This window comes from Gobio gobio (genome assembly GCF_949357685.1).
Source record: "Gobio gobio genome assembly, chromosome: 19".
NCBI classification, from domain to species: domain Eukaryota; kingdom Metazoa; phylum Chordata; class Actinopteri; order Cypriniformes; family Gobionidae; genus Gobio; species Gobio gobio.
In genome coordinates, this window is record NC_137112.1 from 8,274,256 (window position 1) to 8,299,693 (window position 25,438).

General features: G+C 39.0%; 1 protein-coding gene across 1 annotated transcript in view; it reads left to right on the forward strand.

Moving 5' to 3' along the window:
* Window positions 1–25,438, forward strand: part of fhit (fragile histidine triad diadenosine triphosphatase) — a 503,961-nt gene that overhangs the window by 153,833 nt on the left and 324,690 nt on the right. The gene's annotated exons all lie outside the window — the stretch shown is intronic.

Genomic DNA, 25,438 nt, shown 5'->3' on the forward strand with positions numbered 1-25,438 from the left:
ATAATACCATCTCTGGTTTTAGAGCAATGTTTCACATGCGCTCCCTTCAAAATGACTCTTTCATTCTCTTGGTAAGCTAAAAGATGTACAATGAAATTCGTACATGCTTATGCACTCTTAAAAATAAAAGTTATTTATTGGAGTCTATGGTTCCATGAAGAACATTTAGGGCCCTATTTTAACGATCTGAGCTCATGGTCTGAAGCGCATGGCGCAGGTTTTTTTCATACTTATAAAAAAAAAAAATTGGACTCTTGAAAGGATAGTTCTCCCAAACATAACATTTCTGTTATCATTTACTCACCCTGTCATTCCAAACCTTTATGACTTTCACTCTTCTGCTGAACATAAAAGTTGACAAACGTATATGTTTGGATTAATCGATCTATAGGAATGGAATAATGGAAAATATGAAACAAATCATCAATAGACACATTTGCAGGTCATTGATTTTAAGGTCATGAGAGATTTATTTAGTCAAGTGTGTTCAAACTTTTAACTGGTAGTGTAGATAAACATACACAGACTGAGCAATTAGTTTTATGTGACAAATAAACAGAGATCTAATCAAGAATAATAAATGGATGTTAATTAACACGTTATGCAAATGAGGCGATAACCACGCAACCAAACTGAAGTTCTTTCAGTTGGACCATGTGCAGCCTGAGAAGTTTGGTTGCGTTTTGGCGAGTGTGTGTCTGGCACTGGGCTGATCTCACCACTCCTACACACCACATGCTAGCGCTCCCATCAGAAACTCATACACAGCCCAATTCATCCCACTCGCCAAAAACAGGCAACTCCTCGCTAGTTGGATGGAGGGATGGGTGGTTAGCAGTGTTGGAAAAGCTACTTTCAAACAGTGTCTCAGAATTTCATGTAATTTAACTATAGTACTCTTTCATAAAGTAATTAGCTACACTAAACTTTACTAACAAAAAGTACCTTAGTACAGTACAGTCACAGAGTCAAGGCCAACACCCACTAACACAAACGCATCGTCACCAGATCTCCACGCTCCACCCACTCGTTCACAGTCTCCTGAGTACTGATCACCCGCACCTGCTCTTCATCATCAGGGACACTATAAGAACACTCTCTCCCTGCACATCATTGTCTGGTCTCGTCAATACGTCCCTGGGTTCCTTACCTACTTCTTACCCGAGTTTCCCTTGTCTTCATTCAGCCATTTTCCGTCTCCAGTTCTTCGTTCCTCATTGATCCCTTCACCTACCTGTTGTCCTTCAGCTAAGTGACTGTTCACAGAGTGCTTGTACTTTACTCACCTGCATCCACCATCTGCCTGTGTTCGTGTCTCTGTTACAATAAACTTCTGTGTTCACTTACCCCTCTGCCTCTTTTGATACTCATCAGGGAAGCATTCAATTGATCAAAAGTAATGCCTTTACAAAAGATTAAAATAAATGCCACTCTTTTGATCTTTCAGCATTGATAATATATATTGATGATAATAGTAAGAAATGCTTCTTGAGCAGCAAAGCAGCATATCAGAATGATTTCTGAATGATCATGTGACCCTAAAGACTAGAGTAATGATGATAAGGCGTTTCCATCACAGGAAAAAATATATTAATATTTTAATATTAATATGAATAGAAGTTTAAAATATATTAAAATTGAAAAATATTTTTAAATTGTAATTGCTCACAATATTGCTGTTTGTACTGTATTTTCAATCAAATAAATAAAGTCTTGGTGACCACAAGAGACTTTGAAGAAGTTAAGAGACTCCAAAGTTTTGAGTGGTAGTTTACATTGAAGATTATTTACAATATTTATAAATATATAATAGGTGATTTAAAGAGGTTTTATTTCCATTATTTGATTGATGTTTTTGACCAACACAGACTTTTATCCTTCAGTCTAAGTCAAGTTGTATTTTTTTCTATATGCCCCAGGTTGGTTGTATCAAACCAAACAACAATGTTTTGTTGAGGCATTTTCTTTTAATAAAGGCATACATTGCCTTCATAGACTGCTTGTTATCAGATTTTACAAACCAGGGACAATATTTATCAATGCAATCCTAAAGACTTTGGGATTTTCATGAACATTTTTAAAGTCCAAATAAAGTCTCAATTCAAGTTTTGGCTTTTGACTGAAGATAAGTGTATGACAAGTAGGCATACAGAAAATTAATCTTGAAGTGCCCCTATTATGCTATTTTTAGGTTTTCTAATTTTGTTTTGGAGGTCTCCTACAACAGGTTTACATGGGTTAATTTTCTCATATACATTGCACATTACCAAATTTTTCCATGATTCTCAAACGACTCGTCAGATGAATCAGTCTCTCTAAATCCCTTATTTCCGCAGGCTACTCTGCTCTGACTGGCCAGACGGCCCAGTCTGTTACGACCATTACCATAACTGAACTTCGGCTGAGGCTTCCTCAGTCCTCAGCGATAGTACACACTGTAAAGACAGTAACAATGACACCGATTTTGCCATTTCAATCCGAGCACGAGTCCTACACACTCAGAAAAAAAAGGTACAATAGAGGTACAATTTTGTTCCTTGGGGAACAAAACGTATAACTGTACCTTTAAAGGTACACACTTGGTCCTTAGGGTACAATTATACCATAGTTTTCCTCTACTTAGAGCAGGGCAAGTTCGGTCTTGGAGAGCCGCTGTCCTGCAGAGTCTGACATCTATAGAAGCTCTTATTGAGAATTAACAGATGTTTAGATGTTGATGTTTTATTGAAAATGTTTGTCACCATTTTGGAGATCAGTGTTTCCTTTAGTTGGGCAGTTTGACTCTTGGCTTTTTATGTGAGTTTTGTTACAGTGTTAACAGAACACCTAATCTGTTCAAATCAAAAGAAGCCATAAACAAAAATTGACAAGAAGAAAAATGTTTGACTGAACTCATCACTGACTAAAAATGTTAATAAATAATATTCACCAACAATACTTTCTTGCCACAGATCAGACATTCTGAATTTGGATTTTTAAATGCATTCTAGGGGGAAAAAAGTCTAGACGCACACAGATATCAAGAATCAGCATATGAATCTCAACAATGGTGACATACTTAATGCTGCAATGCATGCTGGGAGCCATGAGTTTTATACTATGGTGGCTTAGTAGGGTTGGAGCTAAACTCTGCAGGACATCAGCTCTCTAGGACCGATCTTGCCTACCCCTGACTTAGAGGTACAAAAATGTACCCTTAAGGGTACCACCCCAGTGACGGCCACTTGTACCTTAAAAGGTAAAATTTTGTAGATTGTGTAGTTATAGTTTTAGGTAATAGTGGCCCACAGCTGCTTAGCAGAAGTATTTTAGTAAGACAGTAATAACACGAGTTAGCCGGAAACTTGTACAATATATAACACACAACGACGTATTTTCTACGTACCCGGTAGAAAATATATACATCAATAATTATTCATACTTACAGGTTGTGATTCTGAGGAGCAAGCTGGTCCAAATAAACTGGGTACTGACCCATCTTTCAAGATCAAGCGTTTGGCGAATCCCGGTTGTACTCGGACTGAGATTTGAGAAGCAGTCGTCAGTAAAATGACGTGTTTGAAGGCATTTACAAACGACTTGTATCTAGACGGTTCAGAGTCGGGTCTTTCTTTTGGAAGACAATAACTTTATCGTGCACTTTTGACTTTACAACTTTGCAGAATGTGTACATTTACAGACAGCTTTATTACACACTGCATGAAAGGGAATATTCGTAAAACCAAAGGGCACTCTAAAGTTTGTTTAAGCAGAATTTGTAAAAAAGGGCAATGTCTGACTGCATGTTTGTCAGAAGTGTGAGCGTGGATGTTGTGCTAGGGAGAAAGTTACAAAGCAAGAGACCAGACAGCGTGATTGGGAGGGGAGTAGTGGTCCCGTGGCCCCTCTTTTAAAGAGGTTATGGCTGCGGTTAATCAGGAGAAGCTGGTGTAATGTGTGCCCGCTGTGCTGGCCGTCTGTGGGGGGTGAACTCCTCTGATTGCCCCTCTTTCATTAGCCTGTCAGAACACACACCGGAGGACCACAAACACACAGCTCGACCTCTACCACAGAGGTCAAATGCTCTCACACATGCACACACAATCATTCATCTCAACGCACACGCGGGATCCGACAGCTCCTCTCTCGGGCCGTCAATAGCTGTCCTCAGCTCAAGTTTATTTTGTGTTGAAACTCCCCAACCTGTTTTGAGTCTGTTTGTCCTTCTCAGTTGTTCTCGCAGTATCTGTTGAGACAAATCGATCACTCTTCTACCTCACGGTTGTCACTCACACAGGCCTTGAGTGACTGTTTTCTAATGCAAGACACTTCTGAACTTCCTCCCTGAGTGAGGAAAATAATGTCCATTAGGTGAAGACAGAAGACGCCTGTCCTCAGAGACACATTGTCCCTCCATCAATGGTGTCAGGCACGGAATAAGTATGATCTTTGTTTAACTTGCATTTTATCTGTTGTTCTTATTATTTGTAGCAAACCAAATATCAGAATTTGGATGTCACCTCAAAGCTGCTTGTTTAAACACACGTAGGCAAAAACTTGCTGTTGTCATGAAAATTGTTATCCTTAACATTATTTATGCATTTGTAATTTACCAATTCAGATACATCTTCTGCATCACCTCTATAGAGCAAAGATTAATTTTCAACAATCATTAGATTGGTAAATGCTCTATATAGTGTCTTATTCCAATTATATTTATTATAAGTCATTTATTATATGTTATAAGTCATTTCTCAGGTGGTAATGTGGATCTCTATGAATGCTGGTCTGGTCTTGAATCGGTCTCGTCCTGACTTGGTTTTGGTGTTGTCTTGGTCTCAGACCCTCAAAGTCTTGGTCTTGTCTTGGTCTCAACACACATTGGTCTTGGTCTCGACTTGGTCTCAGATTAGGTGGTGTTGACTACAACACTACCTGTACCTAAACACAACGTTGTTTCCAAAAACTTTTGGACATTCTATGAAACCAGCCAATCGGAACAAAATGCAATTTTGCATTTCTTATTATCAACAATATTTGTCACTTTATCAATCAATTTAATGTGTTCTTGCTGAATAAATGTATTATTTTCTTTCAAAAAATCTTTACCCAATTCTTTTGTACCTAAAAATCTCACTATTCTTTTGTGTCCTTGCAAGCACTAGAATTTATTTCAAATTCTGTCAGCTCAAAAGTGTTAAGTACTGATTATTTGCCAGATTTAAATGAGTTAAGTTTATTTGCTAAGTGCCTCAAACAAAACTTTCTAAGTACAGTTTTATTTAAAAATGTGATGCCACAATGAGTTTTTTCTCAAAAGCCAAACAAAACTTTGTTTCCAAAAAACTGGCTTTTAGAAATCAGAACAGCCAATCAGAACAGTTTCTTGCCAAGTTCTTTGTGCAGTATGCTTGGGAGTTCTGATTAATGAACTACGTTATCATCAGTAAATGAGCAATTTGTCATGGTGAGTTGAATATCCTGGTAAGCTTTTACTAGAACGATGGTCATGTCTGTATTTTATCCAAGGACACAGGGACAACTTAAAGGCACTATGAAAATTCATGGCGTAGTCGTTTAAATGGCATTTTTAATGAGGCATAACTAACTCCCTAGTGTGATTGGCCCACCCAAACATATGCAGATAGCTTCTTGTTTGGTTTGGTTGTTTATCCTAGATTTCACTAATTGACCTATTGCACCATTTATCATGCAAGGATAATCAACAGGAAATTAAATTTGCAACAGGGAGGGGGTGAAACTGATAACTTTGCATAAACAATTCAGCACGTAGCGTCTGTTTACTTTGATCTAAAGGTCTAAGGAAGTAATCTCGCAGATTTCCACCCAAAACAACAGTCTGTGCCGCTTTTTCCATACACCGGTCTCACTCTGGTCGTTAGGATCATAACGCGATCCATGGATAGTCAGGTGGCATTATGATTAGTTGCTATAATCAGTAAACTGGCACAGTGTTGGTTGTTTGGATCGGTGTTTGCTGGCAGGCTGGTAATGTAGTGTGTGCTCAGCCGGTGTGTCTCCGACGGCCTTCCAGAAACAGCTTGCTCAATAATTACTGGGTCATTATTGTTCACTTCATGGCTTTGTCTACTGTGCGCTTGATTGCAAGCTCTGCTACGCCTGTCCACATTGATCTTCCCTGCAGTCCAGCTGACCTGGTGTTTAGTACATAACCGGCCCTGACAGTATAACTGATTTTTAATTGTGTTATTCTGGCAAGCATTTCACATTTCCTGTACTTGGGTCTGACCTTAAACCTCGCTATATCTGTGGCCATAAGCACACAAGTATTTTTAAAATGTAGGTGCTTGTTTTTGGTGTCACAGTTGGTTGAAATAAATGAGGAAGTTTATTTAACAAAGAACTACCTACAGGAACAGAACAACCAAACTAAACACGATGAGAACTGACAGTAGGCCTCATTCATTACATTTATTAAAGGCACAATATTGAGGATTTTAGATTAAAATATCCAAAAACCACTCGAACTATGTTATATACACTCACCTAAAGGATTATTAGGAACACCTGTTCAATTTCTCATTAATGCAATTATCTAATCAACCAATCACATGGCAGTTGCTTCAATGCATTTAGGGGTGTGGACCTGGTCAAGACAATCTCCTGAACTCCAAACTGAATGTCAGAATGGGAAAGAAAGGTGATTTAAGCAATTTTGAGCGTGGCATGGTTGTTGGTGCCAGACGGGCCGGTCTGAGTATTTCAATATCTGATCAGTTACTGGGATTTTCACACACAACCATTTCTAGGGTTTACAAAGAATGGTGTGAAAAAGGGAAAACATCCAGTATGCGGCAGTCCTGTGGGCGAAAATGCCTTGTTGATGCTAGAGGTCAGAGGAGAATGGGCCGACTGATTCAAGCTGATAGAAGAGCAACTTTGACTGAAATAACCACTTGTTACAACCAAGGTAGGCAGCAAAGCATTTGTGAAGCCACAACACGCACAACCTTGAGGCAGATGGGCTACAACAGCAGAAGACTCCACCGGGTACCACTCATCTCCACTACAAATAGGAAAAAGAGGCTACAATTTGCACAAGCTCACCAAAATTGGACAGTTGAAGACTGGAAAAATGTTGCCTCGATTTCTGTTGAGACATTCAGATGGTAGAGTCAGAATTTGGCGTAAACAGAATGAGAATATGGATCCGTCATGCCTTGTTACCACTGTGCAGGCTGCTGCTGGTGGTGTAATGGTGTGGGGGATGTTTTCTTGGCACACTTTAGGCCCCTTAGTGCCAATTGGGCGTTTAAATGCCACGGCCTACCTGAGCATTGTTTCTGACCATGTCCATCCCTTTATGACCACCATGTACCCATCCTCTGATGGCTACTTCCAGCAGGATAATGCACCATGTCACAAAGCTTGAATCATTTCAAATTGGTTTCTTGAACATGACAATGAGTTCACTGTACTAAAATGTCCCCCACAGTCACCAGATCTCAACCCAATAGAGCATCTTTGGTGCATGTGGTGCATCATGTGGTGGAACGGGAGCTTCGTGCCCTGGACGTGCATCCCACAAATCTCCATCAACTGCAAGATGCTATCCTATCAATATGGGCCAACATTTCTAAACAATGCTTTCAGCACCTTGTTGAATCAATGCCACATAGAATTAAGGCAGTTCTGAAGGCGAAAGGGGGTCAAACACAGTATTAGTATGGTGTTCCTAATAATCCTTTAGGTGAGTGTATTTTGTTGACTACAAAAGTTGGAGATTAAATACACTGAACAAGCCAATCTACAAAATGGATAACAGGTATAAACAATAACCAAACAATGAGTAACCAAGGAAACTCAAACACATTAAACTGATCTAAAGCCCATCAAATCATGTGATCATGTGACACTGAAGACTGGAGTAATGACGATGAATCCAGAAATAAAATACATTTTAAAATGTATCAAAATAGAAAACAGCCTTGCAGTGCGTGAAAGACTCAAAAGAAAATTGTCACAAAACGATCAGTTGATTTTATGACTTCAAAAGCTCAAATGTTATTGTGATAAACATATGCTTTTAGTTGCAGATGTGTTAAAGGAACACACGAGACCTCTATCACTGCATTCACCTGAGGGGGGTTTGAAAGTCAGTTTGTAGAGATCTGAAGAGAAAAGCTGAATATATCTCCCATTCCCACTGTCTTTGGTTCGACAGATCAGGACAAAATGCATTTGATGTGCCATTGAATCATGCACAATATTTGATCAGAAATTGCAGGCAGCGGATTTTACTTCTTGGCAGCGGTCTCTATGAGCCTGAATGATCCCTGAAGTAGTGTGTGATCAAAGCTAGCGTAGCTCGGGCTGAATGGCAGGCTTTTGTGCGGCAGAAGGACGTCGGTGGCGTCCGATAGAGGCCGTGCTGAATGACACTGAATCCCTTGATCAGGCTTCATTTCAGCCTCATCATCACGAGTGCTCCGCAATTCTCCGCTCTGATACTCGTCTTCTAGTAATAACGGCAGATCCACTGCATTTCTATTCATGACTACATGTGCAGTTTGGTTTCTTTCCGCAGTTGTACATCTGAATTTAGATGATTCATCCGGCCACGGTGGAGTAGGGTTGTTTTTTTATTGATGACTGTTATTGATGTCAAAGTGTAGGTGGTGCTCTGGACTCACAATGAACTTCCATTTGTTCATGGGAGAGAAGTTTGTCCTTGAGAGAAATAGATTGCAGACATATCAAACCCTAGTGCAAATAAAAGTAAGAAATGAACAAAGCGTGTATCTGAATTGGAATTAGGCTGAGAATTTATCAAAGGCTAAAGTTACAAAGCCATGGCCTAGCGGTTAGCACATACTGTACGTGGCAGAAACATTAAACACCTGTGCTCATGTTGGAAACGTTTCTAAATCCATGATGCTTCTGCTTCAATGCCTCAGCGACTGTCAGTAAAAAAGGATTTCACATACGCACTGTTAGTCTGTTAGCTCATCCCAAAACTATATTCAGGACTAGGGGAGACAACCTAACGCAGGGTTAGTTGTAACACGCATGGTTTAACACTTTCCACACATGCCAGGATGACAAAACATAGTGTATTTACTAGTTTCCATATCAACATTATTTAGAGAAAAAATTGCGCCAAAATTAAAACAATCTTTGGAAGATATCACTGAACATTTATTTAACCATAGCAAAAGTAAATGTAATTGTTACATTTATATAGCGTTTTTCTAGGCACTCAAAGCGCTTTACATAGAAGGGGGGAATCTCCTCAACCAACACCAATGTGCAGCATCCACCAGGAGGATGTGACGGCAGCCATATTGCACCAGTACGCCCACCACAAACCAGCTGATTGGTGGAGAGGAGACAGAGTGATGATACCAATCGTATATATATGGGGATGATAAGGCCATGATGGACAGGGGCCAATGGGCAAATTTGGCCTCTTTATCGATGGGCATCCTGGGATTTTTAATGACCACAGAAAGTCAGGACCTCGGTTTAACGTCTCATCTGAAGGACGGTGCTTGTTACAGTATAGTGTCCCCATCACTATACTGGGGTGTTAGGGGTTGTGTCAAACACAACAAGGACCCACACAGACCACAGGGTGAGCGCCCCCTGCTGGCCTCACTAACACCTCTACCAGCAGCAACCTAGTTTTCCCAGTTGGTCTCCCATCCAGGTACTGACCAGGCTCAGCCCTGCTTAGCTTCAGTGGGAAACCAGTCTTGGGCTACAGGGTGATATGGCTGCTGGTTAAATTTCTTACTTAAGTTTATTTTTCCTCTCTGTTTTTTGTGTTTATTTAAAATAAGACAAATCTGATATTCTTTTAATCTTACTGTATATCTGTTATTTAACAGTTGAGATCGTTCTTTAATGTTGATCTAACAGCAGAAGACACGAGCCGCGGTTTAAATCCCAGTTGCGCAGATGGGGTGCTTTCTAACACTGTGTTACACTGAGCCCCTATTAGAACTACGTTATTATATTCTATACTTTTACAAATTATTTTGAGAAACCATGAGAAAAGGCTCAATAATGACTGAGAGTCAATGTTCAGAAATGATTCATTATTATTATGTTTTTAACGATGCTGTTTAGCTGTATTTAGCGATGTGTTTGTTGTCAAAACTCAAATTCTTTATATTTTTAATGATTAAAAAATGCCATAATTTTATTTAAAAAAGTTAATAATTGTATTTTATTGACAAAATAGTTTAGTTTGTCTTGGATTTTTTTTTATTATATCAGGTAACATTTTACATTGTTATTTGATCATGTTACATCGTGCCCCTCACATGTTACAATGTACCCCACATATGGGGCATGTTGTCACATTTCACTTCCATTCTTTCGGGGGAAACCAGGAAAAAAGTATTGTTACGAGCCCCTGCTCTTTCTCTTGTTTTCTCTTTTCTTTCTGCGCATAGTTGTCAATTGGATTGGGGCGGAGCCTGATTGTTCCTAACAACTGAGGCCTCTGCCTAATTAAGAGCTGCTGGTGGCACTTCAGTTGGTGGGCCTACCTTAGGAAACCTGTTGTTTGGGGTTTTGGAGTTTGTTTTTCTCTTTCTTTTGTACAGGATGGTGAGTTTCATTTGTTTAGCTATATTAGGTTAGAGGGAAAGCATAGGCAAGTAAGCTGACCCGGAAGATTCTTTTGTGTATATTCTTTTGTGTTTCTCGGGAGTTAGGAAAGCATTAACTCTGAGTTGTAGTTTAGATTAGTTAGCTCACCAGTCCTTATTTTAAGTTTTGTATGTTTATATCGTTGTTTGTTTTTGTTACTTTCCGTTACCAATAAATGTTATATTTGTTTTTACTGCCCTGGCCTTTTGATTTCTTGTTTTGCTACCTTCCTGAATGGCTCATATGTTGGTCCCTATTTTGGGTCGTAACATAAATTGGGGGCTCGTCCGGGATCAATCTGAACTGCCTTTTGTTTGCAATGCTACTTTAGTTCTTGTAGCTTGCTTTAACTAAATGCTTTTGTATGCAATGCTACTTTTGTTTCCTGTAGCTTGCTTTGTAATTTTGCATTGCTACTTTTCTCTTCTGTAGCATGCTTCGTGTTTAATACATTGCTACTTGTTTCTTTTTTTTGGCATGGTTTTTTGTTGCATTTGGTTTGTTTTGGCAGTTTGACTGGTTTTTATTTGACCACTTGTCTTTGCCATTCTTTTGTGTAATCGTTTTTTTGTTTGCCCATGGGTTTTGTTTGGTTTATGGGGTAGAGTTCCTGGATTTGCCTAATTGTATTTTACAGTAGGCTTTGTTAGTACTTTTGTTAGTGCTTTTGTTTTGTCAGGGGAAATTTGCTATGTACAAACTTCTCCAAAGCAAAAAAATTTCAGACTCCTTCATTAGAACAACTTAAAAGCTGTAGAAACACTGGGCTTCAACAACTTGCAGTTGTGTATGCATTAGTAGATCAAAAAGTATTCTCTATTGATGCTGCTTTAAATATTTTGCAGGCTGTACTTTAATTCAGTCTGTATCACACTGTATTATTGAAACAAAACCACATAATTTTCCTAGACATGTGTGAAATTATTGTGGGAAAAATTAAATACTCTGAACCCCAAGTGGTTTTACACAAACTGAGACAGTCAAAAAGCGTTAGGTTGTGCCCCGCTCTACCCTACTTTGTTTTTATTGATGCAAACTTCTTGGTGAAAATCGCAGTTTTAATCCAAATAGGTAATTTGTGAAGATATGAGTTTTTTTCAGTTGGGAGGAGTCACTAGGATTGAAATGAGAACCATACTTTTTGAGGAAAAAAAAAAAATGTGGTGCTTAAATTGAGACTGTCTTTTACACGCTCATAATGTGCATTTGAAAACACAACAAGCGTAAACCATCTTCTCAAATTTGTAATGAGAAGTGTTCATAAACCTTTTGTCAAAAAATACCTTCCCACATCTGTATCATATGGACATACAGATTGACTCTATGACATTCACTTTATGCCACATTAGAGGGCAACAAGTCCCATCCCTCATTAAGAGCTCATCTTAAAGTCATGTAATGTCATTGATTTTATTGCATGTTAGAGTTCTCAGTTGGCTTTCCTGGCCTCTAGCTCTGTCCTCACTTTATAGCACACATCAATGTAGCCATTGCCTTCTTTAATATCCTTTATAGTATTCCAGAGCGAGAATATGATCCATTTATGACACCTCAGGACATTGAGGAAAAGCTGTTGGAAGAAGCGCGGTGTTTTCGTTTGTGAAGCAACGTGAGTGACAGAAATGCAGACAAAACCGGAGCTTGACACAGATAGAGGAGTTAGTGAAGCAAATGATTGGGGCTCATGTCACAGTCCCCTTGGATGATAACGGCCATCTCCTTCAGACGCCTTTCTTATGCTAAGGTCTCTCGCTCCTATCCACTCTTACCTGTCACATGTACTGGGCTAATTAATATGACCACTGCAGCGTGTAATTGGTCCTTTCTTGTGAAACCTCGCATTTAGAAATGTTGCTCTGGCTCACATGAAGGTGAAAGGTAACGTTGTTCTTCTGTCTATGAAATGCTATTGCCACCTCTACTTCCACTTCCGATGGTTGAACATGTTACTCTGGTCAGGAGTGCCTGATTCAATTGACTGTGACTCAACTTACATACTTGCTCAAGAATCCAGGTATGATTCAGGACAGCTTTACCAGATGGTATTTACTTACTTCTAAGTGCTTATTAAGAGAGCATGCCAGTATTTGAGACATATTCTTGCAGCAGATCTTTGTTTGTGTGGAGGAATTCTTGGCGCTGTTTTGACTCCTTTATACATTTCTAAGCGTTTGTTGGTTCTCAGCAGGTAAAAATACCACCATGTACACACATACAAGAAGTGCATTTAATCCAGCACACAGCATTGTTTTGCAAAAATATGTAACAAAAGCAGGTGATTTTTTTTATTTATTTATTACATTATTATTATTTTTTTTATCTTTAGGTTTGGTCTTAAAAACGACAGTGTGAATGCTAAGCGAACCAAGACTAAATGTATCATTTTCTTTTTTGATCCAGGCTAAATAAACAAAGAGAACTGAACCACAAGTGTGAACACACCCTAAGGGCCCTATTTTAACAATCTGAATGTAACGAAGGCCAGCTAGTAGGCACTGGGCGAGTAAACCTCACTCTGATCTTAAGAGATGCTCTAGCAACTGACACTAGGGGTTGCAGCCTTTAGCCTCATTGTTAGAGCATCTGACTCTCATGCCGACGGACCCGGGATCGAGTCCAGCTCAGAACGGGCGGTTCGAACCAAGGGTGTGCATGGTCTGAAGTACATGGCGCAGGTGCACTTAGTTCATGTCTGAATCCACTTTTGCTAGTTTAACAATGTAAAAAATGGTCTACGCGCCGGGTGCATGGTCCAAAAGGGTTGTACCTAGTCTCTTAATGAGTCACTGGTGTGTTTTGGGCGTAACATGCAACAAACCAATCAGAGTCTCATCTCCCATTTCCTTTAAAAGCCAGTTGCACGTGCACCATGGCGGATTCACTATTTACATGCCGGAATTTGCGAACCGAAAGACTGAAAGCATCTCCAGAGAGGAATCCCTTTATTTTTATTACTTATAATTTGTTGTGTGCTGCTGCCCTGTGTGTGTAACAAGCCGAGTGTATGCACGTTTTGCACCCGCCTATGGGTGCGAATTACTAACGTGTCCTTTAAATAACACAAAAAATACTTAGCTGTTGACTTTAGAGCAGGTTTTTGTTGGTCAATGGTGCCGTCGTTTTCAGTTCCTGAAAATAGCAATGTTCCAACAATGCTCCTGGACACACCTGGTTTTCAGACCAGACGCCCATGGGCGAACAGATGGGTGCAAATGAATTTGTTATTTAAACAACGTGACGCTGGACGTGAAAATGATTACTGTGAAAACGCAAAAACGCGCCTGGCAAAAACGTGCCTGGCGTCTGACCTTCAGTCAGTTGAGCTCAAGAACCAGATTAGTGAACAAGCAATTCTTTTGAACCACATATTTTCCAGTTGATGGATCACAAATTATAACCTTAATAGTAGAGATGCATCAAGTACAGCAATATAATCAATTTAACATGTATCTGTTCTCAAACTAAGCTCATGCTCCACTCGTCACCATGATGGTAACCCTACAAAAACATAGTATAATGCTTAATTTTGGCATTTACTCTCCCTTTTTAGTGTCATGGCAAATCTTGCAACCAGAAATCGGTTCAATCTAAATTAAAAGAAACAAGTTCATAAAAAGCAAAACAATGAAACAATTCATATTATTTTTACATGTGCCAGTTTTGAGAACTCAAAACAAAAGAAAGTTCTAAATACTCATAAAAGTTAGTTTGTTTGAACTAATTAGCGTTAGGGTTTACAATGAAGATTAATCCATAATCGAATATTCCTGCTGCACTGCTGTCTGTGTTTTAATGTTAATCAAATAACAAAAGACAAAAAAAATCGCTTACTACTCTTGACTACATGACTTTTGTAACTTTCATAAGGATAAATATGTATAGGGCCCTTTGATCATTCTACACACTAACAGATTCCATTCACAAACAACCAGAGTCCCGACTGTGAACATGGAAAATCTCACAAAAACTCTCGCTGTCAAACGTGACTTTAAAAGGTTTGGATGAAGTCATCTTATGCTTCCATCTTCCGTCGGCTCGCTTTCGGTCCTCAAGGTTCCCCCCCACACAACAGGACATGTTAAATATGAACTTTTTCCCTGACGTTCTTCAGAGCAGATTCAATCACTCTTAACACACATCACACCACAGGAAAATCTGATAAGATCATTTGTAGAAACGTCAAGATAATCGAGACTTTAACTAGGATTGTCGGAAGGGGTGAATTGGGCCCTAAATCAGCCTGATTATCTTGAGCCCCGTTTCCACCGAAATTAGGCAGAACAATTTGTCCCAGGAACTTTTTTTCCCCCGGACCTGTTGCTGTCCGCATTTCCATTGCGGTCCAAAGTACTGTGAAGATTAGGCGAATTAGTTACCGCTGGATTTGTCTTCAGCATCTACTTAATAAAGCCTGAACATCGGTTGTATATTTTACACTTCATTCGAATAGCAAAAAACTCTTACTGCACACACCACAACAGACTTTTTAAATGGTGGTTGAAATAAAATGCTGCATGAGTCAACCAATCAGTGTGTTCAGCGCCCAAGTCCCACCCCTAAAAGTGCCTGAACTTTGAAAAAGTACTACCTCGCAAGCACTTTCTGAGGGGTACATTTTTACCCGGAACTTTTTTTAGAACCTAGTCCCTGCAGTCAAAACACACAGAGTACCACCCTAAAGTCTCTAGTTCCTGGGCAAAGTTCCTGCGATGGAAATATGGCTTTGTAGTGTGTTGGTGCCTTTAGGCCACATCCACATGAAGTAGGCTAAGAGCTATACAATTTTTTTTTCTCGTCTCAAGAAATATCTGTGTACACACAAAATCACTGAACCCGACTAGTAGTATACATGCCAGGCCAGTATCTGTAATTCTGCCACAGAGATACACTAAAAACGGAGAAGAATACTTTGAGCATGCGTTGTCTGATTAGGGTCGAGACATGGGGTGATGACATCGTTTCACAAAATATATGGATTGGCTGTACACTCGGAATTGCAAGGGTGTCGTTTTCAGATCACTCTGGGACCCAGTTTAAAAAAATAGCGGTTTCAGCCTCCCAAAACACTGGATCCGCCTGGACGAAACGGCAATACAATACTTAGTCATCAAAAAAAAATTGGGGCGATTTGACCATTTCTAATTTTTGGGGGGACTTGTCCCCCTTAATGTCTATGGTGCAAAACTGTACCATACTAATGTCTATCTAATGCAAAACTGTATTTACCTTGGCATAGTTGAATAATACGATTTATATACATGGAACTGACATACCGCAAGCCTCAAATACCATTGTTTCATTCTTCATATGTAAATCTCGTGTGTGCAAAAGACCACTGAAGAAGGGGCGAATCCTAACATATCACCGAGTGCGACGTTGCAGTTGGGCATAAAATTTGCATATACCAGCCCATGTTCCAGGCCAGGTAGCATTAACGTGGACCTACACAGCCGAATTAAAACAATGAGGTCCTACCTTTGAAGCAAAGGTAATGTTACTTATCATTAATTGCGTATGTGCTGCGTTATAAGGAGAGGCTAATTGTGTACTATTATTAATTGTAAGCTTGTTTAGCGCGGTGAGTCAGCTGCTTATTGCAGTTCTATTCATAATCATCAGGATCAGTTTGCGCTGATGTACAGAGAAGAAACAGCCAATCAGAGCAGAGCTCAACATTATTATTCATGACCCTTCCAAATAAGGCAAAAATAGACCATTTCATTCTAGGGACAAAACCTAGGGTTGTAAATGAACATGTAAAACCGTATCTGGGGAATTGTTTCCCTTACCTAAGCCACATACTGTCTAATATATAGATATGAGAGAACAATTTAAAATATTGTATCAATGCATTCTATGGCACCTTTAAGACAGTCTTAACTTAGAAGCTATATTAATGCAACTGGCCCCTGTTCGTAGGTATTCCTAGTGTTTATTTTTTATCATTATTTTTTTTAAATTAAGATTTAATAACGAATTTAGCACCAGGGGCATTACATACTGTGATGGTATAGAAAAACGAATAAGTAGAATTCAAATAAAAAACTTAATGGCCCAGTTTCACAGACAGTGTTTAGATTAAGCCAGGATTAGGCCTTAGTTCAATTAGGACATCTAAGTATAAACCTGCCTTAGAAAAAAAAATAAAAAAATAACCATTACTGATAATGCACTGACATATTTTAAAATATAGCAGTGAAGGTTGCTTTCATTTAAAAAAGCTCAAACATGCATTTTAGTCTGGGATCTCTTCCATTATGTGTATGTATGTAAATAGGCAGAGGTCCTGGAAACCAAATGTATTGTTTGTTTGTGCACACTTTTTGGCGAGTAAAGTACATTCAAATTCTGATTCTAAATATATGCAAGTAATTATGGACTATGGGCCTCACTCGTGAAATGTTCATAAATATATGAGCAAATTCAGAGTAATTTGCGCGTAAAATTGACCATTACGAAAAATCTCCTCCAGATTCACAAACGCTTTGTATACCACGGATTTGGTAGTTAAACGTGTGTATATTAATGAATTCCAAACATTCGTAAATAGGACGCGCGTGCACGCTCATTCATAATTAGCATAATCCCCGTCCATGAGTTACAACTGCAAATGACATGTCCACGAACGCTGTGGAATCTTCTGGAAGCCTTCTTTCTCAGGTTTGGCTCCAGTATTTTGCATAAGAGACTAATTGACCATATGCCTAGCAATAAATATTCAATTATCGTGTGTCCACCAAAGCATTTTTAGCCAGCTAAAATGCCTGGTGCTCTTCTGAAAACGGCCAACTGGGGGCGTTTGAAAGCACTTTGCAAGGGCAGCGTTTTTCCAGCTGAGATACTTTGGTTGCTATGATACAGAATATCCATGGCAGTAGTAATGTGTTACTGGTATCTCATTTTGACGAATATTACTGAATATAAAAAATGCCGTAAAAAGCAGTATTAACTTCTCCATTATTGTTGTTCAGTCGATGTACAAGTGGGATGATTGGTCGGTGTAGTATTTGTCCCACCCCTCCTCCACTGTAATTGGACGGCCGGGTAAAAAGTGACAGTGACGAGCGCTGCCTATTACCCAACGTTGAACAGTAAAAAAACAAAAAAACATGGCAAATCAACTCTTGAAATATTATTATGGTACATAGTGCATCAAAATGCAATGTCATCAGTTTGCCTAAATTAGAACATAGAACGTTCAAATGTTTTCTGCACCATTCTGCACGGGTAGGCAGGAGGTGTACATTTCTTTCGTACCAACTAACATTTTGAAAATACGAAATATGAGAATTTACGCCAGAGCGGCTTTACGAACAATTTACACACAAATTCGTTCTGCTCGTGTTTCATGAATGAGGCCCATTAAGCGCAAATATGATCACGGGTGCACAATTTGAGTTTCATCCATGCAACCACATTCAGCATATGAATTGGGACACACTAATTATACATAACATGTAGGACAGAAACTGGGATTCAGGGTCTGAATTTGACTTTGTGGCAACACAGCAGTAACTTTAATGGCTAGTATTTGGGAATAGATAAGCAAAAAGATGAGGCATTTGTTCGGACATGGTGCGACTGTCAGAACTGCACACATGCTTAGAGTGAGAGAGAGAGCCAAAGAAATCTAAATCAATCTGTGCATCTTTTTCGGATCCAGAAGGCCTGGCCTTTCCTCCCCTCTCCCGAGAGACATTGCCAATTCACTTCTGAGATACTTTACTTTCTCTTGCTGCTTTAATTTAATCTATTGCAAATTTATTCACCTTTCCTTCATGAAAGTGATGGAGGACGTTTTAGATGGATTACAGTTATTTGGCTCATTCCTGCACTTTTGTCAAAAAAGCATTTTTTTTTTTTTTAGTACTTTTGCCATTTGAAAATGTTATGTCAGTAATACACTACTTAATTCTGCACTGTTGTATGCTAGATGCTTCTAACAAAGCAATCTGTATGAATTATGTTCTTCAGGAAGAAAGCCTTTTTGGCTCAATGTACTTTACACTTGGCCTAAACCGAGTAATTGGATATAAAGACTCATAAGTCTCGTTTTATGGTGAATGGATGATGTTTTCTGTTTGATTTCAGTAATAATTCATTCAGATCTTCATTCCATCTTGGAAGTCCTTAATGAAGTATTCTGGTTTTGCCCCGTGTTGGACATTCACCCAGATCAGGGTTTTCCAAATTTGGAATTTGCAAGTTGGTGGAAGCTAATAATTAATTTAAAGACATTTTATTTTTATTTTTATTTTATTACATAATAAATTAGTTTTTCATCAACTCACAAGCACCAGGGGTTCTGAGATTTGAAAACCTTGGTCTGGGTGAATATCAAAGACTGGCCTTCATTAAATAATGAAGTGCAACACAACAAGAAAAACAATTTGAAATAATACTATATTAAAGGGCTGGTTCACATAAAAATAAATATTTTTAAACCAAAACCGTAAGACTTTTGTCCGTCTTCAAAACACAAATGAAAATATTTTTTAAGAAAATTAAATTCCATTCCACAAAACTTTCATGCATTGACAAGCACAATTGCATCGTAAAAGTAATCCATATGGTTCAAACAGTTTAACAATTTAATTTAGGTTTTTATTCACATGTAAACTAAGCACATAGAGCTCATCAAAAATACTCATTGGTTCTCATGCGTCAAGGAAACATGTTTGAGCTTCTTTACCATATTTAATATTGACATATGTGTGCAGATCAATGTTAATAGGTGTATAAATACCATCATAAATTCCTTTCATCATATAAAGTGAAGATTTGGAATAAACCGCTTGCTTCATAGGGATCACACTTCCATGAAATTTTTTGAAACGTCAAAATTTTAATAGGGATAAAAATCTCTTAAGTTTCATTAAAAATATCTCAATTTGTGTTTTGAAGATGAACAAAAGTCTTACGAGTTTGGGACGACATGAGGGTGAGGAATTGATAACAGAATATTGAGTTTTGGAACTACTGTAGACCAGTAATACAACATTTTTCATTTTTGCGCTTCATGAGGGGTTTTCGAACCGGACGAACATTTTCATAGTTGCCATAACTTTTGGCGGAAGTACGGGCTTTTGGGCATGTTCACAACACTGGAACTGGGAACGATTTTATCTATTCGGTTGTTAAGTCTGACGTCACACAGCAGCGCTTCCGGGTCCAAACATTCTATCTCATGCCACAAGAAAAACAACAAACGGTGCTAATATACACACACAATGTGGTGCACTACTGCAAAAAAATTATAATCATAACCTTTATCTCCATACCAAAAATCCAGATGGCCAGACAGTGATTCCTCTTTTATAAATCGTTAAAATATTAATGTCTGTGACTCTGTGAGCACAGAGACTGTTGTGTAGACTGTAAGTATTTAAAATGTTGAACTTTTTAAAATGTTTGATGTTTAATATGAATAAATAGCGCTCATAAACGGCCGTCGATGGCAATCTCAAGTGAAACGAGTTGAGGCTTGGACCCAGAAACGGCGTTCCTTATTTCACGACTGAACAAGCGGATAGGGGACACCTTTTAGGGGGACAAAATTAGCTCCTACTTCAGAGTAGAGTTCATGAGGGGTTTTCGAACCGGACGAACGCTTTCATAGTTACTATAACTATTGGCGGAAGTACACGCTTTTTGGCATGTTCGCAACACTGGAACTGGGAAAGATTTTAGCTATAGGGGACACCTTTTAGGGGGACTAAATTAGCTCCTACTTCAGAGTAGAGTCTATCTCAGCACAATAGGACCTACCAGTAAATCCAGGTTGATTGGACGAATGCATGCTATATGAAACACTGGCACTGACTGCATGCCATATGAAACACTGGCAGACGGCATTTTAAAAAGTTGTGTAAACAGACAGTTTATATATATTACATATATTTATATTTACTAAAAAAAACGAACTCCATGAACATAGATAAATGGACCAGAAGTCTGTTCTTTGTACGTCGCTAACTTTTAACTTTGAGAAGATTTGGCACGATCTTGGATTTTTTGGTTCTTCGACGCTCATCCTGGACTTGCTGTCATAGCAACACGTCCGTCCATTTTCAGCTGGCTCAGGAGCAGCTTATTTCATGTAAACAGGATTAGATTGCATCTTTTTAAGCGGCGTTGATACTTAAAATCTGTCCCAGCCACTGCTACTTTTTGCTACTGCTAATTTGAGTGGTGACAGATATTATGGGATGGCTTGATGCAGCGCAGGAGATGCAGATAACTTGATCTTGACCCTTAAGAAACTTGAATTAATACTGTCACGTAACAAATCTGCTTAAATATAAAATTAAATTAATTGTTAATTACAACATTGAAATAAAAATAGGTAACACTTTATTTTGATAGTCCACTTTAGACATTCTACTAACTATAAGTAACTTTGCAACTACATGTCACTAACTGAGTTTACTTATAGTTAGTAGAATGTTTAAAGTGGACTATCGACATAAAGTGTAACCTAAAAGGGTAGTGGCTGTACAAATACTAGAAATTGTGAATATAATTAATTGGGAATCATGTTTAAAAGAAAAAACATCTATTATAACTATTATGTTTTGTTCGCTTAGCTGTTTCCTTTAAAAAAAAAGGTCCAGAAATTATTTTAATGTTTACCTGCAAGTCACGCAGAACATAAACCAACATAAAGAACGTGAACGTGGATGTGTTGTTAAATTATTGACTAATATAAATATTAACAAAAAATCTCTTTTAGGTAAATTATTTTAAGCAAACAAATTTAGTCTGACAAAAAAGTATGGGAATCCTCGAGGATCATGGGAAATTGGGCAAGAACAAAAACCTATTTGAAATTCGCATTCCTTTGAGATATCTTGCGAGCTCGGCCTTTGAAAGTCAATGCAAGTTCCATTGCGAGTCCGTTGGGAGGGATGGCGGCAAAGAATGGACCACATGTATGCGGGACCTGCGGGGTGACGGTGACGAGGTGGGTTATCTCACCCGTCTGGAGAACGAATATAAAGCATCCAGAAGGCAGCGGCAGGCAGTTGCAGAGGCGCCGGCGCAGATTGCCGTCACACAGGGAGACGAAATGCTTCCATCGTGCCAAATAAATTCCGGGAGTGTTAAGCCTCCGCTGTGTGTGTATGCCTCTGATAAGCTGATCATAAATGGAGGGATTTATGATAGCGTATTAGGCAGCTGCAATTGTTCATTCAACTATTATTTAGGATATGAAGGGAGGGGTGGGCATAGAGCGAGGAAATCGGTTTGAGGTTTTTTTTTTTTTTTTTTGTAAAACTACAGCAGCAGGAGGTAGTGTTTAACAAGACAGGGAATAGAATCGCAACAGTTTATTTGAAGCTCTCTGCGTTTTACATTTAAACGGCTTGAAAGGTAGCAAAGTGGGAGAGAGAAAAGGAGGATCTCAAATCGAGATTTCCGTTTCTGATTTGTTAGCAGACAGACAAATGGCATAATGTGATTCAACATGCGACCCGGCAACTTATTACCACCTCAGGCCACAGGAAGCATGCAGATTCTTTCGTTATTGATTTATTGGGTGCTACGGGGATGGCGAGACTGGGCTGCTTTAGGGTTTTTGTTGTTTTGTGGCATTGACAGTACAGATTAGTGTTGGCCTGCCTGAATGTGAAAGGGTTAAGTGGGTTCTTGGAGTGGAAGGGGAGGCTGCATGCTTTCTTTTTGAATGCTAAATTACCTGTTTGTTTATGGTCAGAGAACATTCAAATTCTGTCCATCTGTAGCAGGCAGACTGACAACTGCTGCCTTTTTTGAGGCCTAATGGATTACAAACCTCATTTAATATATTGGTGCGATAGAAGGAAGTGCTGAACAGTGTATCAGTTTGGGTGTGCCTATAATCATCTGAAAATGATTCTTGATTCTTGATTGACCCATTATGTTAAAATTTTTTTTTAGATTTATGTTTAAAATAAGAAAACATTTACCAATGGGGTTCAAAAATATAGCCAATATAATGTAGCCTGACGTCGTTGTACTCAGATTCTAGTCAGAATATGAGTCTGATACTGTTCCATTGGGCTGTGATTAACCGTTTGGGCGTTTCAACCGAACCAGGAAAGAAAATGCCTCTGCAGGTCTGGATAGACCTACAACCAATCAGAGCAACGGAGTAAGCAGTGGCGGCTGGTCAATAGAGGGCGCTGGGGCGCCATCAACATTCCAGAAATATACATGTATACAAAAATGAAATAAAAGTGAAATAAAAATAAAATAGTTTATTCATACGATGTGCTGGCTGTTAGTAAGAGCCACAGCATTTATTAAAAACTGGCTTTGATGGGTTAACTATTTTATATGTTCTTCAATATGTTTCATGCTGTTTCATGCGCGAGGGACGCAGGACAAATGGATGTCTGAGTCCAAAAATATACGGGCAGCATGTGACCTGAAGTTGGTCTCTAATTGGTTTCTTAAAGATCCTCCTCCGGACGCAGGTCGATGCGTCCCTGGCGAATCAGAATTGGATGGGTGTTATTTTATCCAATCTGATTGGTTCTCGTCACCTGTCATTAAACTTTACACTCTTGGCCACTAAAGCGAAAGTGTGCGGGCGATACAGTCGCTCAGACTCCGCTAAATCCTTGTTAGGAGGATGATCACTTTCGTAGAGATGGCAGTAGTTAAACCAAATTCTTTCACAAGGCGTTCGTTGGAAGAAATTTTTTTATAAAGGATCCCGAACTGGACCAACGCGATTTACAAATCCAGCAGCAGGCCAGTGACAGAGGATGAAGCTACACTCGGAGCTTCACGCGCTTGTTATGAGAAACGTAGGTGGCTGGCTGGATGTGTTGTTAGCAATGGCCTTTATTGCTTTCCCTGTCTTTTGTTTCTAAGTGTCGGTACTGAAGTTTTGTGGACAACAACGGGGGTAAGAGACCTCAAATATCTGACTGAAAAATGCAAACGTCATGACACTACTGAGATGACTGAATTTGATCAGAGAGTCATTGAGAAATTTGCTGGCCAGAAAGAAAGGAGAGCAATATGTATGTTCAAGTAGTCAACATGCTTTTTTATTCTTTTGTTTTTCCTTTCCTCATTCAATTATATGTGGGAAATGAATGTGTAAAAAGATAAAAGTGAAGACACTGTTTTCTCTTTAATGCTTGAATTAATGCCCCCCCCCCCCGAGAAAAACAAACGCCCCCCCCCCCCCCCCCCCCCCCAAATAATTATCACCAGCCACCACTGGGAGTAAGGGACGTATGTTGAGCGACGCATAGTTGTCAACAGAACTCAACTGCACACACGCTGGAAGAGGAAGAAGAAGAAGATGAGTGTAAACGACCTTTACCGGTGCTGTAAAAAGAATTTAAAGATACACGGAGTACTTACCAACACGATCATCATTTTTGAGAAAAATAGTAAAGGTGAATGTTTATACGAACAAGTTCTCCATTTAAGATTAGAACGAATTCAACCCAAATGCTCTTTGGTGACGTGGATGATGACGTTACTGTTGATCATCTGTCCATCATCGTCTAAAGCCCACCCAGACAATTTGATTTGTCCGAGCAGCTCTGGTTCGAGCATAGTTGCTCCACAACGGATCAAGTCCAGACTCCAGACCGAACTTCCCGACCTTAAATGTTGTTGGCGGGATACATTCGGCTGGCATCCAGGTTAAATATAATGAGACATTCTCTGAAAACCAGTTTAGCTTCTAAACTAAATGTATCTGTTTATTAAAAAGTTTTTTTTGTGGTAAAAATATAGATATTTTCACTCGTGAACTAGACAAATGATTTATGCAAAAACATTATTTTATTTTCAACAAAGAAGGACATGGCATGTGTGATTTCAGAAAATTAAAACCATGTTGTTTTGCTATTTTTGCGTTAAATTGATCAAAAGTGACAGTAAAAAATATAAATACACCATCAGGCATAACATTATGACAAGTGAAATGAATAACACTGATTATCTCTTCACCACAGCTCCTGTTAGTGGGTTGGATATATTAGGCAGCAAGTGAACATTTTGTCCTCAAAGTTGTTATGTTAGAAGCAGGAAAAATGGACAAGCGTAAGGATTTGAGCGAGTTTGACAAGGGCCAAATTGTGATGGCTAGACGACTGGGTCAGATCATCTCCAAAACTCTTGTGGGGTGTTCCCGGTCTGCAGTGGTCAGTATCTATCGAAAGTGGTCCGCTTATCGCTTATCTGGGGAACACATGGAACCAGGATGCACTATGGGAAGAAGGCAAGCCGGTGGAGGCAGTGATGCTTTGGGCAATGTTCTGTTGGGAAACCTTGGGTCCTGCCATCCATGTGGATGTTACTTTGACACGTACCACCTACCTAAGCATTGTTGCTTGTACACCCTTTCATAGAAACGGTATTCCCTAGTGGCTGTGGCTCTTTCAGCAGATAATACGCCGCCACAAAGCAAAAATGGTTCAGGAATGGTTTGAGGAGCACAACAATGAGTTTGAGGTGTTGACTTGGCCTCCAAATTCCCCAGATCTCAATCCAGTCGAGCATGTGTGTTATGTGCTGAACAAACAAGTCCGATCCATGGAGGCCCCACCTCGCAACTTACTGGACTTAAAGGATCTGCTGCTAACATTTGGGTGCCAGATCGGTGTAACATTATATATATGTATGTATTTTGAAGACTGGAGTAATGATGTTAAAACCAGATTTGCATCACAGGAATAAATTACATAAAAAAAAAAAAATTAGAACAGAATTTTTTTTATTGTCCCAATAGGTAGTCATATATGAATTATGATATTACATTAATTATATATATATATATATATATATATAAACAGTATGCCTGATCAGG